Source organism: Urocitellus parryii, chromosome X (assembly GCF_045843805.1).
Source record: "Urocitellus parryii isolate mUroPar1 chromosome X, mUroPar1.hap1, whole genome shotgun sequence".
In the NCBI taxonomy this organism is placed as follows: Eukaryota; Metazoa; Chordata; class Mammalia; order Rodentia; family Sciuridae; genus Urocitellus; species Urocitellus parryii.
The window spans coordinates 35864933-35879785 of record NC_135547.1 but is presented as its reverse complement, the minus strand read 5'-3'; positions in this window follow the sequence as shown (position 1 = coordinate 35879785).

The following is a 14853-nucleotide window of genomic DNA, read 5'->3' as shown; positions in this document are numbered from 1 at the left end:
TTCTCTTGTTATGAATATGGGTTGGCATGTTTTTATATGTTTAAGAGCTACTTGTGGGGGCCTATAAATTCTCTTGTCATGCCCTTTTGTATTAATCAGCATTCTCCTGAGAAAGAACAAATAAGGTGTATATATATGTGTGTGTGTGTGTGTGTGTGTGTACATTTCCATGATTTAAGCAGCTGAGGACTGGATGTCTGAGTAGTATATTACAGTTGGGTAGTTTATTTGTTTATTTCCTATTTTTACATTTTTTACTCTTCTTAATTTTTATGTTTGTTTGTTTTTTCCCTCTTTCTATTGTCTTCCCACTTACTTATCTTCCCAAATCACTTTCTCTCTTTTCTCCTGCTATTAACCAACTGCTTTAGATTCCACTTTCAAGCTTTCTAAGATCTAATAACTCTACATTCTCCCCTCCTACCTCCTTAACATCTCATCCTATACCCCACTCCCAGTTCCCTCTTTGTCCACCATCAGAAACTGCAGACACTTTTGCAAACCTACTGTTTATATTGTAGATAATAATTCAGCTCACCATTTCTATATATTGTGACAAAACCATAAATATCTTAATATCATATGATATTTGTTTTAAGGCTGTATATTGTTTCTATTGGGATATGTTAATATTGTTCTCCCCCTTAAAGGAGAGATATTGAAACCCTGAGGGGACACTATAAGCTTATACGGTAAAAACTGTAACACCTTGGATACGCACTGCTAGATGGGAAGACAAAAAAAAAAAAAAACAGGAAAAAACAAGGGAAGAAAGTGCCCCAAACCAAGATACCACATTATTAGAATCCTTAGTCAGCATGGAAGAACAATAGAGAAGGAGTTCAGGATGTACATAATTAAAATGTTCTGTGAATTAAAGGATGATATAAGAGAGCAAATACAGGCCGCAAAAGATCATTTTGATAAAATGCTACATAAGCAAATACAGGAAGTAAAAGAATACTTAATAAGGAGATAGAGGTTCTGACAAAAAAAATAACAAACAGAAATCCTTGAAATGAAGAAAACAATAAACCAAATTAAAAACTACATAGAAAGCACCACTAACAGATTAGATGATTTGGAACACAGAACCTCAGACAATGAAGATAAAATATATGATCTTGAAAATAAAATTACCCACACAATGAAAATGGTAAGAAACCATGAGCAGAAATTCAATAATGGGATTTCATAGAAAAACCAAATTTAAGAATTCTTGGGATAGAGTAAGGCATAGTTACAAACCAAATGAATGAATAATCTATTCAATAAAATAATACCAGAAAAAATTTAAAACATGAAGAATGAATTGGAAAATCAAATAAAAGAGGCTTACAGAGCACCACCTGTACAAAATTATAACAGATCTACATCAAGGCACATTATAATGAAAATGCTTAGCATACAGAATAAGGAGAGAATTTCAAAAGCCACAAGAGAAAGGAATCAAATTACATATAGGGGGAAACCATTTAGGATGTCTGCAGATTTCTCAACCCAGACCCCGAAAGTTAGAAGATCCAAGAATAATGTATACCAAGCTCTGAAAGAAAATGGATGCCTACCAACAATCTTACATTTGGCAAAATTAAGCTTTAGATTTGATGACAATTTGATGACAAATAAAAACCTTCCATGATAAACAAAAGTTAAAGTATTTACAGCTAGAATGCCTGCACTACAGAACACCATTAACAAAATATTCCATGAGGAGGGAATGGAAAACAACAATGAAAATTAGAAAAAGGAGATATTTTAAACTAATGGAAAAACCAATCAAATGAGAAACCAAGTCAAGTTAAATACCAAAAATTAACAAAAATGACTGGGAATACAAGTCATGTCTCAATAATAACCCTGGATGTTAATGGTCTAAACTCATCAATCAAAAGACATAGACTGGCAGATTGGATTTTTTTTAAAAAGACTCAACAATATGCTTCCTTCAAGAGACTCATCTTGTAGGAAAAGACATCCACAGACTGAAGCTGAAATGTTGGGAAAAAACATACCACTAACATGGACTGCAGAAACAAACAGGGGTTTTCATCCTCATATCAAATAAAGTAGACTTCAAACTAAAGTTAATGAAAAGTGATAAAGAAGTGTATTTCATACTGCTTAAGGGAACCATACATCAACAAGACATAACAATTATATATGCCCCAAACAGAGGAGCATCTACATTCATCAAACTCTTCTAAATTACAAGAGTCAAATGGACCACAACACAATAAAACTGGGTGACTTTAACACACCTCTTTCACCACTGGATAGATCTTCCAAAGCAAAACTAAACAAATAAACTATAGAACTCAATAATAGAATTAATAACTTACACTTAACAGACATATATAGAATATTTCATCCATCAATGAGTGAATACAATTTCTTCTCAGCAGCACATGGATCCCTCTCTAAAATTGACCATATATTATGCAACAAAGCAACTCTTATCAAATACAGAAAGTAGAGATACTACCCTGCATTCTATGAGATCATAATGGGATTAAATTAGAAATCAATCATAAAATAAAAAATAGAAGCTACACCAACACCTGGAGACTAAATGATATGCTATTGAATAAACAATGGATGGCAGAGGACATCAAAGAGATTAAAAAATTCTTAGAGGTAAATGAGAACACTGATACAAAATATTGAAATCTCTGGGACCCTATGAAGGCAGTACTAAGAGGTAAGTTCATTGCATGGAGCTCATTCCTTAAAAGAAGAAAAAGTCAACAAATAAATACCTAACATTACATCTCAAAGCCCTAGAAAAAGAAGAACAAATCAACACCAAAAGCATTAGAATACAGGAAGTGATTAAAATCAGAGTAGAAATCAATGAAATTGAAATGAAAGAAACAATTGAAAAAACTGACAGAACAAAAATTTGGTTCTTTGAAAAAATAAATAAAATTCATAAACCCTTAGCCATGCTAACAAAGAGAAGAAGACCGAAAACTCAAATTACTAGAATCCATGATTAAAAAGGAAATATCATAACACTACAGAAATACATAAGATAATTATAAATTATTTGAAAATCTATGCTCCAATAAAATAGAAAATATTGAAGACATCAACAAATTTCTAGAATTATAAGATTTACCCAAGTGTATCAGGATAATATACACAAGTTAAACAGATCATTTTCAAGCAATGAAATAGAAGACTTAATCAGTAGCCTACCAACCAAGAAAAGCCCAGGACCAGATGGATACACAGCTGAGTTCTACAAGAACTTCAAAAAAGAACTAAAACCAATACTGCTCAAATTATTTAATGAAATAGATAGAACACTTCCAAACTCATCCTATGAGGTCACTATCACCCTAATTCCCAAACCATCAAAGACACATCAAAGAAAGAAAACTTCAGATCAATATCTCTAATAAACATAGATGCAAAACCTTTTAATAAAATTCTGGCAAATTGAATACAAAAACATATCAAAAAGATAGTGCACCACAATCAAGTGGGGTTCAGCCCAGGGATGCAAGGTTGGTTCAACATATGGATATCAATAAATGTAATTCATCACATCAATAGACTTAACTATAAGGATCATATGATCCCTTCAATAGATGCAGAAAAGGCATCCAACAAAATACAGCACCTCTTCATGTTCAAAACTCTAGAAAAACTAGGGATAACAGGAACATATCTCAATATTGTAAAAGGTATCTATGCTAAGCCCAAGGCCAACATAACTATAAATGGAGAAAAATTGATAGCATTCCCTCTAAAAATTGGAACAAAACAGGGATGTCCTCTTTCACCACTTCTATTTAACATAATCCTCGAAACTCTAGCCAGAGCAATTAGATGAAAAAGTTAAAGGGATATGGATAAAAAAAGAAAAACTCAAACTATCACTATTTGCTGACAACATGATTTTATACCTAGTGCATCCAAAAAATTGCACCAGAAACTTCTACAACTAATAAATGAATTTAGCAAAGTAGCAGAATATAAAATCAACACCCATAAATCAAAGGCATTTCTGAACATTAGTGACAAATCCTCTGAAAGAGAAACTAGGAAAACTACCCCATTTACAACAGCCACAAATTAAAAAAAAAAAATACTTGGGAATCAACTTAACAAAAGAGGTGAAAAACCTCTACAATAAAAACTACAGAATGATAAAGAAATAAATTAAAGAAGACCTTAGAAGATGGAAAGATCTCCCTTGTTCTTGGATAGGCAGAATTAATATTGTCAAAATGACCATACTACCAAAAGCACTATACTATACTACCAAAACCATCATCTGATTTATTGCAATTCCAATCAAAATCCCAATGACATTCCTCATAGAAATAGAAAATGCAATCATGAAATTCATCTGTAAAAATAAGAGACCCAGAATAGCTAAAGCAATCCTTAGCAAGAAGAATGAAGGAGGTGGCATCATTATACCAGACCTTAAACTAATGATTTTTGAGATCTACCACCTCAAAAACGCTCTTGCAATTCTGTTTTCCCCTGCAACTCTTTGTTTTGGCTTCTCATGGGACTTCCTATAAGGTTCTCAAGTTTTTATTTACTTTTTTCAGAATTTGCATGGACTTTGGGCTTTGAAATTACCATCTTCTGCTTTCACTGGATATAAAGTTTATAAATTTTTCCTCCATTGTTTTAGTCAGCTTTTTTTGCCACTATGACTAAAAGACTCCACCAGCACAATTGTAGAGGAGGAAAAGTTCATTTGAGGTGCATGGTTTCAGAGGTCTCATTCCATAGAAGGCTGGCCCATTCCTTGGGGCACAAGGTAAGGCAGAACATCACGGTGGAAGAAGGTGGCAAAAGGAAGCAGCTCATGTGATTCTCAGGAAGCAGAGACAGCTCTACATTTGACAAATACAAATATATACCCCAAAGCCATGCCACCAATGCCCCACCTTCTCCATCCACACCCTACCTGCCTTCAATTACCACTCAGTTAATACCATCACATGACTAATTCACTGGTTGGGTTAATGCTCTAATAACCCAAACATTTTTCCTCTTAACCTTCTTGCATTGTCTCACACATGAGCTTTTGGGAGATACCTCACATCCAAACCAGAACATCCATTCTCCTTGTTTTCTCTTATTTCAAGATGATAAATTGGTGGTGGTAGAGTTGACATATTTTTCTGTAAGTTTACTATATCTGAACATTACTACTTAACAGATTGGAAAACTAAGGCTTAGAGAGATTAATAATTTGCCCAACAGTACATAGCTAATATATATCTTGTTGAATTAGGGTCTTGGCTGGTGTCTAGTTTGTATATTTAGTTTCATCATATCATTTTTACATAAATCTCTCCTATCACCACCCAAGTTTTGAAGTAAATTTGTAACAAACCCTCTTGCTTTGATTCAGGATTTTGGAATCTTTAATCTAATGCTCTTTAGTAGTCATTAGGAAATCCTCTGCAGGCACTTTGTACTTAATATTTGCCCTTGGGGCTTCAGTATAACTCTCTTTGGCTTGCAAATAAATCTTATGCTTTGTGAATTTCAGGTGTTTTTCCATATGGCTTTTTCCTGATCATTTGTACTATTCAGCTTCCCTAAAATGCCTGATTATTGAGCTAGTTTTCTTTCTAGATGGTGCTGAGATAGTAGCCAAGAAATAAAGAATGATAGGAGTTAGTGTGTCAGTACAGCTGAAAATTACAGGAAACAATAAAAAAAACTATATAGGAAGTCAAAGCTGAGATCCTCTTGAAATTTCTCCCACAGTCTGAAAATGGGTTGTATTTTGTTATAATTTCAATAGTGTTATGGTTTCACAATACCATTTAAAAGTGATAAATTGTATAAAAGAATGGTCTCATTTATTTGGACACAAAGGATCATCTAATTTAGTTCTTCTTTGGGCCCATGGATTTCTTAAGGAATTTGCATGGGTCTGGTCAGAGGTGAAAAATGAAAGATTGAAAATATCAGTACATGTACACAAAGGTAATTAATACCACATAAATTTACCTAGAAATGCTGGTGATAAACTGAGTATCAGAGAAGATAAAGCCATTCATGTTATTCATGAAAAACATAACCTTCTTTTCCTCTAACTCAAAGGTAACAATTTTTAAAAATATTACCTGAGGCAGTCCATGTATTGGGAGGAAAGTGGTTTTCTTAAACTTTCATGTTTGTGTGTAAAGTTCTATTGATCTAGATTCAACTTCAAAGCTAATAACATAGATTGCAGAGTTTCTGTGTTAAGCATTTTCAATAACTTAGTCTCAATAACTTTTTAGGTTTACCCATGAGAAGCCAGCTTCCTGGTTTCATATATTTGAATTTTAGAAAATTTCTATATTAAATTGGATTTACCACTTTCAATTTTAAGCCTATGAGTCACTTAGGCAAAAAAGAAAAAAGTTGCACATGCAGGAGTACCAAAACTGAATGTTTGGTGGCAAATGTTGATCATCTTCATTGTCAAGGTGAGAACTATAGAAAACATGGTCTTCACATTTTAGGAGGCATATGTACTTTCAAATCCTAACTCTGCCATTTGCTGGCTCTGATCTTAAGCAAGTTAATTCATTTCTATGTACCTCAGTTTCTTTCTCTGTAAACCTGTGACAGCTAAAAACTGTATTTGAACTAGGGTTATTTGGGTGATTAAATAACACTAAATATTTGGAAAGCATTGACAATTTAAGTGTGCAATAAATAAACTCCTGTCTATTTTCATTCTCCTTTAATCTATTCTCCCTTCCATCATCTTTTGTCTATTACTGACTCTATTGCTGCACATAACATTCATTGTGATATGCCAACCCCACTATTAGCTTCCTCTCTGCTCTGCTCTTGGCCTCTCACATCAATTATAGTTTATTCCTTCACAATTGATTATATCTCTTACATCCTATTCCCATATATCAGTGCTGGACACTGAAAGCTAGATGGAAAAACAACTCACAAGATGTTAATGAAGAATAACAACTTGATATATAATATAACTCAGGTATGATTTACATTTTTGCAGATGCCTTTAATGACTTTACTGAGGGAAAGCCTAATGATGAATCTTTTCAAGAATTATGACTGACTGCTAAGGAAAACCTTTTGAGGCAAACCATTTTTAAACCCTTCTTAATGATATATAATTTCCATGTAATTCACCAATTTTAAACATATAATTCAACACAAGTATTAACAAGTACTATTTTAGTCCAGCTTTTTTGCTGCTGTGACCAAAAGTCCTGACAAGAACAATCAGAGGGAAAAGATTATTTAGAGTTAATGGTTTCAGATGTCTCAATTCATAGATAGATGACTCCATGGGCTCTAGATAAGGCAGAACATCGTGATATAAGTAAACCTAAGACCTAGAGATTTTTCCAGCAATTATTACAGTTTATTTACAATTCAAACAGATAAACATGCAGGAAATAAGGAAAAGAACAGAGATTGGCTGATTTACCCTATGTCCTAGGAGCTCCTGTACTAGAAATATGTATACTGCTTAAGTCTCATGTCCCATATGGATCTATCCTCTTTTACGAAAACTTTTTTTTTTTGATATCTTGGATTCATTTTATATTTGTTCCCCCCAGAACTCTGAGAGTCCTAGAACTGTGAGAGTAGCCACATAGAAAGACAAAACCTCTCATTACTCAAGATTATCAATCATTTCATTAGATTTAATGGAGGAAGCAGCAAAAAGAGAACTATTCTTGACCTGGATGCCAATGTACTTGTGTCTGAACATCAAACTTTGCCATTAAGTAAGGAATTCCATTGGTAGCTCCAGCTTGCTTACCCATCTCCATCAAAATTTCTTTTAAAGCGGGGCATGTTGGTGCACACCAGTAGTCCCAACAACTCGGGAAGCTGAGGTGGGAAGATTACAAGTTAAAAGCCAACCTCAGCAACTTAGTGAGGCCCTAAGCAACTTAACAAGACCCTGTCTCAAAAAAAAAAAAAAAACAGAAATAAATAAAAAATAAAAAGTCTGGCATTGTGGCTGAGTGGTTAAGCACCTCTGGGTTCAATCCTGCTACCCCTCAAAAATTACTTTTAGATATCTGATAACTGATACTAACTGCTCATCCATTCTCTTTCAGATTTTATATTCAAATAATTGCTAAGTAGGAGATAATAGAGCAAACACATGAAAAGAAACTCTTACTTTGGATTTCTTAGTTCTCAGAGACATAAAAGGCAATGGTGAGTTTATTCATTCTTTTTCACTCAATTCTTCTTTTCTTTTTTCAATTATTTATTCTACTACATTTATTAGCATCTGCTATATATCAGGAAATGAACTAGACCTTGGTGATACAAAGATCAATAATACAGTCTTTACTCCAAAAAGCTTATAGCTTGTTAAGTAAAAAGTCACATACATAGGTCATGCTGTGGTTTGGAAGTATCCTACAAAAGCTCCTGTGTTTCTGCAAGAATGTTCAGAGACAAAATGACTGAATTGTGAGAACTGTAACCTCATTAGTCCATCCTAATATATATATATATATATATATATATATATATATATATATATATATATGAATTTATATATATATACATCATGTATTATATATAATTATTATATTATTTTTTAGTTGTAGTTGGACACAATACCTTTATTTCACTTATTTATTTTCTTATGTGGTGCTGAGGATGCAACCCAGGGCCCCTCATGTACGAGGCACGTACTCTACCACTGAGCCACAACCCCAGTCCCAGTCCATCCTACTTTAAATGGACTAAGTTAGTGGTAACTGTAGGCAGATGAGGTATGATTGGAGGAAGTGAGTCACTAGGGCTGTGCCCTAGAAGAGCATGTCTTTGTGGTGGTACCCCACTGCCCAGTCTCTACTTCCTGGCTCTTCCACTTCACCCTTCTGCCATTATGTTGTGCCTCACCTTGGGCCCAGAAAAATAGAGACGTCCAGCCATTGACTGAGGCTCTGAAACCATGAGCCAAAATAAACTTTTCCTCCTCTAAATTGTCCTCATCAGATATTTTGGTCATAACAACAAAAAAAATTGACTAAAACAAGTCATTCTAGTATAATGTGGTGATTACTGTGAGGGTGATATTCTGGTTATGATGGGACTACAGAAAGGGTCAGCCTGGTATTCAACTGACTTTCTCAATCATTCTTATCAAATTTTATTTCTTTTCAGATTCCTATTGCATAGCATCCAGCTTCAGCTGCTCACTTATAAGAATAAAAAGTCTTTAAAATTTTAAGAGAACACAAAGTAATTACATATCCAACGGGGAAGGCAATAAATGATAAAGTGAGTTTTAAATGTCAGATTTACAAACTATAGGCATTGTATATTGTTTTCTAAATGTACTTTGCTTTCCATTTTGAGTGCCTAAATAGATTAAGAAATGTACTTATCATTACATGTTAAAGTACTATGCTTTTCAGGCAATCTAATTCTACTTATGATAGAATATCAAATTGGAATCTGAAAATTGGTCAACAAATTAAAATAGTTTGTCTTAATTGGTAGTAATGCTTTGAATTCTTCTTTAAATTTTATATAGTTTTTTGAAAGGCCAGTGAAACATTTCTGATGATAGTAGATAATAGGGTTGTCATTTTGCTGCTATATATATATATATATATATATATATATATATATATATATTTCAATTTGTCTCATTTAATTCATCAAGTACTTTTGAGCATGGACTATATGAAAAATGCTGTGCTAAATACTCTGAATGAACAATTTCACAGAGGCTCTGTTTCTCTCTCTCTCTCTCTCTCTCTCTCTCTCTCTCTATATATATATATATATATATATATATATATATATCCTTCCTTTTTAATTGGTACATTAGATAGCTTAGTTGGTCAATTGTGGAATATTCATATATGCATATAACCTAATTTGATACATTTCACTCCCAATTACATTACCCAATTTTCTTCCTCTACACTAATAGACTTCCTTTTTCATTCATTACGCCACTTTTTTTTTAACTTTCCACATATGAGAAAAAACATGTGATACTTGTCTTTCTGACTCCAACTTATTTTGCTTAACATAATGATCTCCAGCTCCTTCCATTTTCCTGAAAATGACACAATTTCATTCTTTTTTATTGCTGAATAATACTCCATTGTATATCCTTATGTTTTCTTTATGTATTCACTTATTGATGGGCAACAAAGCTGATTCCATAACTGGGCTACTGTGAATTATGAAAGAAGCCCTATTTCTTTTTTCCCACATATTTACTTTTTACTGAATTTGTTAATGTTACAGAATTCTTGTACTACCAAACCATACCTGAGAAGCTGAAGGAGGAAGTGATATAATGGACAACCTCATCCACCCATCATATATCAGAACTTGACTTATGTGTATTTTGAGAATTTTACAATCTTTAAAAAAAACTTATAACAAGATTGCAATGTAAGTCGGCTGCAGATTTTCTTATTTTTGTATAGCAAGCTGTTAAATAAAACCTCCACATATTCATTTCATTTCATTCCTCAATAACAGAATCCAACAAAAGTTTGTGGAGGAAAATGTACACTTGAAGGAAAATATGTGGCTCAAGATCCAAGAGATTACTTGTTAAAGTTTTTGGCTCCCAAATCAAGTCTTCAGTTTAACCAAGAACCTCTTTTATTTCTCATTTAATTATTCTACTTTCCCATGGCTGGCTCAGCTACTCATCCAGATACATCAAAAGGCAGGCACCCTACCTGCTACCTCAAATACCAATGTGGTAGGCAGGTCCTGTCAGGAGATGCTGTATCCATCCTAAGAGTCCAATTCCTGAGCTGACATAGCCATCAAGACTGAACTCCTACAGGAAATGATCCCACATCAGGATAGTTGCACTCACTCATTTGCTCCATGCTTGCCAATACTAAGTATGCATCTCCTGCTTTTAGCAAACAGATTTATTATAGAGAAACACAGATTCTGTATCAAATGGCCACATACCACTATGGAATATTTTTACTGAACCAGATATAAGAGATTGCCAGACTCTCTCATTAGGTGAAAAGAAACATTTCAATAATCCTTGAGAGCTTCCTCAAGTCCCTTCTGAGGACTAAACACTACTGGATAGCTTAAGCTATAATTATTGAAAACAGAAGTGATACATCACTGTCTTTGCCCTGCCTTTCCAAATGAACACTATTAAAGACACACCAAAAAGTTGATAACAGAGCTAGCAAGGACAATCATTATATCTTCAGAATATTTAATACCCTCAAAAAGTTTGGCTCATATTGAAGAAACTCTATTCTTAAGAATCATACACATAATCACAGGAACAAATCTAGACTGGGAAACTAGAAATCTAATCAGATCCTGCCAATGATCTTATAAATTAGAATTATTAGCTACTTGTGGCATACATAAGTAACTTACCCAAGGTCACATATGTGGTAAGTGGAAAAGATAGGATTTCAATACATGGAAACTGAATTCATATTTTCTGCCTCTTAACAAACTGCACTGTAGACTAAGATGAGGTAAATAATGCCTAGAAGATGAAAAAGACTTACCCAAGATCATAGCTCTTTGGTGTCAGAGATAGGATTAGAACCCAAATCTCCCAGTAATCTACCAAACATTGCCCTTTTTTCATGTTACATTAGTAACTCATATTCATGAAGAATGAAAAAAAAATGAAATTAATTTTTATGATTATATTTATTTGTTGGAAAAAGCAAACATACATATAAATTTAACTAATGGACAGAATAGAAAATGTACATGCTATGCTGTAATATGCTTTTTTTGTTTTGGTATTGAGGATTTAACCCAGGGGGATTTAACCCACTGAGAAACATCTCTAGCCTGTTTTTATGTATTTATTTTTTTGAGACATGGTCTTTTTAAGTTGCTTAGGGCCTTATTAAATTGCTGACGCTGGCTTTGAATTTGCTATCCTCCTGCCTCAGCCTCCAAAGCCACTGGGAATTCAGGCCTCCCTCGTAAATTTTTAAAGAGGATAGATATAGCTGTTTAAAGTAACAGCTTACTAAGTTGGAAAAATATCAATGTTGTCCATAGTACAATTTTGACAGCAAGGTTAGAAGTGCACAGGCAATTCATGTTAAAGATCTGCCAATCAATTCAGGTATTACAAAGCTCTGGTAGAAACATAAGTTTGTACTAATTCTCTACTCACATATTCAAGTACATGTAGTAAACTGCAAAGCAGAAAGCCATCCTAAGGGAAATGTCTTTTGAAATTCATTTGAATGAAATTAAGAAACTATCAGACTACTTCAGATCACCTGGTGTATAGATTATTTTCTGGACAATGTACAATATCCAATCTGTCCTGTTTTAAAGGTTTAAGGCAAGGTATTTCCAGATATTGACCTAATAAATAGTCAACAGTATACTATGAATATTGATTCATTTGAATGTATCAAGGATTGTTAAAAGGATATTCCATAAACATTTTTAAAGCATCCTTTACCAGATATGTAAGACCATGTGTTTTTCAAAACCACAACATGAAATAAAAAGTTGGCATTCCTAGCACTTTGGGTAGTACATTGTAATTGTAGAGACACATCAGAGACACATCCATTTCTTGATACAAGGGCAAGAAGGCAGGATATAAAAGCATTTTGGGAAAAAAGTAATTCAGACAAACCAGGAATTAGAATTTAAAGTATCTGTAATTTTAGGACAAGCTGTTTAAAGGAAAGAGTTGTTAACAGATTCTCTAGGTTATGTTACAGGAAGATAAAAGCCCATGAAGGAAAGTTGGTGTAATTATCCCCCAAAATTTAGGAATGTATTTTTCTCATTTTGGAGGGATAGAACAAGGATGAGATGAAAAGAATTTGAATAGTTAATAAATTGAGGGAACCATATATGCACTGTCCTACCACAGTGGACTAAATTCTAGCAGGTACTGAAAGACAAAACAAAAACTTGGCTAGGTACAGTAGCACATGCCTGTAATCCCAGTGTGCCTTGGGAGGCTGAGGGAGGAGAGTTGTAAGTTTGAGGTCAGCTCCAGCAATTTAGTGAGACTCTGTCTCAAAATAAAAAGTAAAAAGGATTGATGATGTAGTTCAGTGTTAAAGAGCCCCTGAGTTTCATCCTCTGTATCACCAAAACAAAACAAAAAAACAACCAGTGCTGCCAATCAGATTAATTGTTCATGCTCTTGATGGGAAGGATGTCCTTATGGACACACTATTGAAATGTGGATGCAGATGCTCAAGTGATGTTCATTACTGTCAAGGGGTGTGTCAAATAAGCATCTTCAGTTTTGCAACTCTGTTGCCTCCAGAAGATGCTGTTTCTTTTGCTGATGCCATCTTTCAATACTAGCCCTATTATATACTACTTAGCAGAGAATTGATTATCAAAAGATTTCAAGATGTCCTTTATCACTTCATCATTTTAGGTAGCGGAAGAAACAAAGAGAAATGAGGCAGCAGCACTTAGGATCTTTCTTTCCTACATAAAGTTCTTGGAGAAATTCATGTCACCTTCTACAAGATGCTTAAAGCCTGACACCCATCTACCCAATAAGATCAGGTCTCTCCAAGCTTCATACCATTTTCTCTTAGAATGCTGGTAGCTTCCTGCTTCTTGTTATGTGCCATTCTTTTAACAGATGCGCATGTGAACAGTGTCTCTTATAGCTGACAGCTCTTAATTTATTGAGTCACCAGGTGTGCGATGTTCAATTCCATTTGGTCAGGCTTATGCCTAGCAACTCAATAGTAAATATGGAAAAGTTAAAGCCAATATTGATGTCCTGCTTTGTCTACCACTACAGATTCCAGATTATGTTGTGCCACTAGTCTTAAAAAACAGCAGATGGACAAGGATAAAGTCTTGGGAAACTCCACATGTAAAGAGCAAGTCAAGCTAGAAAGGGAAGCTGAGAAGAAACGTTCAGAGATAAGAGGAGGACCGACTAAGTACAGTAAAAATGGAAGTCAACATGAAAGTCCTGTCTGATATAAGAATGCTAACACAAAATAAGGAGGGGAAAGGAAAGAATAGAAGTTCATTGGATTACACAAAGGGGAATGAAGGGAATAGAGGGGGGATGGGAATAGGAAAGACAGTAGAAAGGATTGGACATAACTTTCCTATGTTCATACATGAATACACAACCAATGAAACTCCACATCATGTAATGTACAACCACGAGAATAGGATCCTCATTACAATAAGTTATACTCTGTGTGATATGTCAAAATACACTCTACTGTCATGTATATCTAAAAAGAACAAATAAAAATGGAACTTGATAGAAAAAGAGAGTCAACACAATACCATTAGTAAGCATGATGTAGAACAGATATCTAGTTATGACAATTTTTTGAAGTCTCCAGTATATTATGTAGTATATATTGTATGTTTTGTGTTATATTGCATAATTAATCCATTTTGATACAAAACATAGTTTTTGAACCTGTGCAAAATTGGTGAATATGGAAGGATATATCATGTTTATCCAGGTTTTTACAAATCCTCTGACATACCAGCAGTATGAGAACAGGATGGAAAAGTCCATTAAACTTGGCAGTTTTTAATAAAATCACTTGAAGAGTGAGGGATATAGCTCAGTTGGTAGAGTGCTTGCCTCGTATGTATAAGGTCTGGGGTTCAATCACCAGCACCACAAAAAAAATAATAATAATAAATAAAATAAAATCATGTGATGTTTTTTTCCTTTTCAGTACTGAGGATTGAATCCAGAGCCATAAGCATGCTTTACTAGATGATTTTTTTAAAGAGAATGTTAGGAGTATGGAGGGACAAACTTAGAATGTAAGGACAGAGAAAAGAAAATGGAAGAATCCAGAACAGGCCGGTTGTTTAAAGAAGCCTATTGGTAAACTGAAGAAGAAAGAG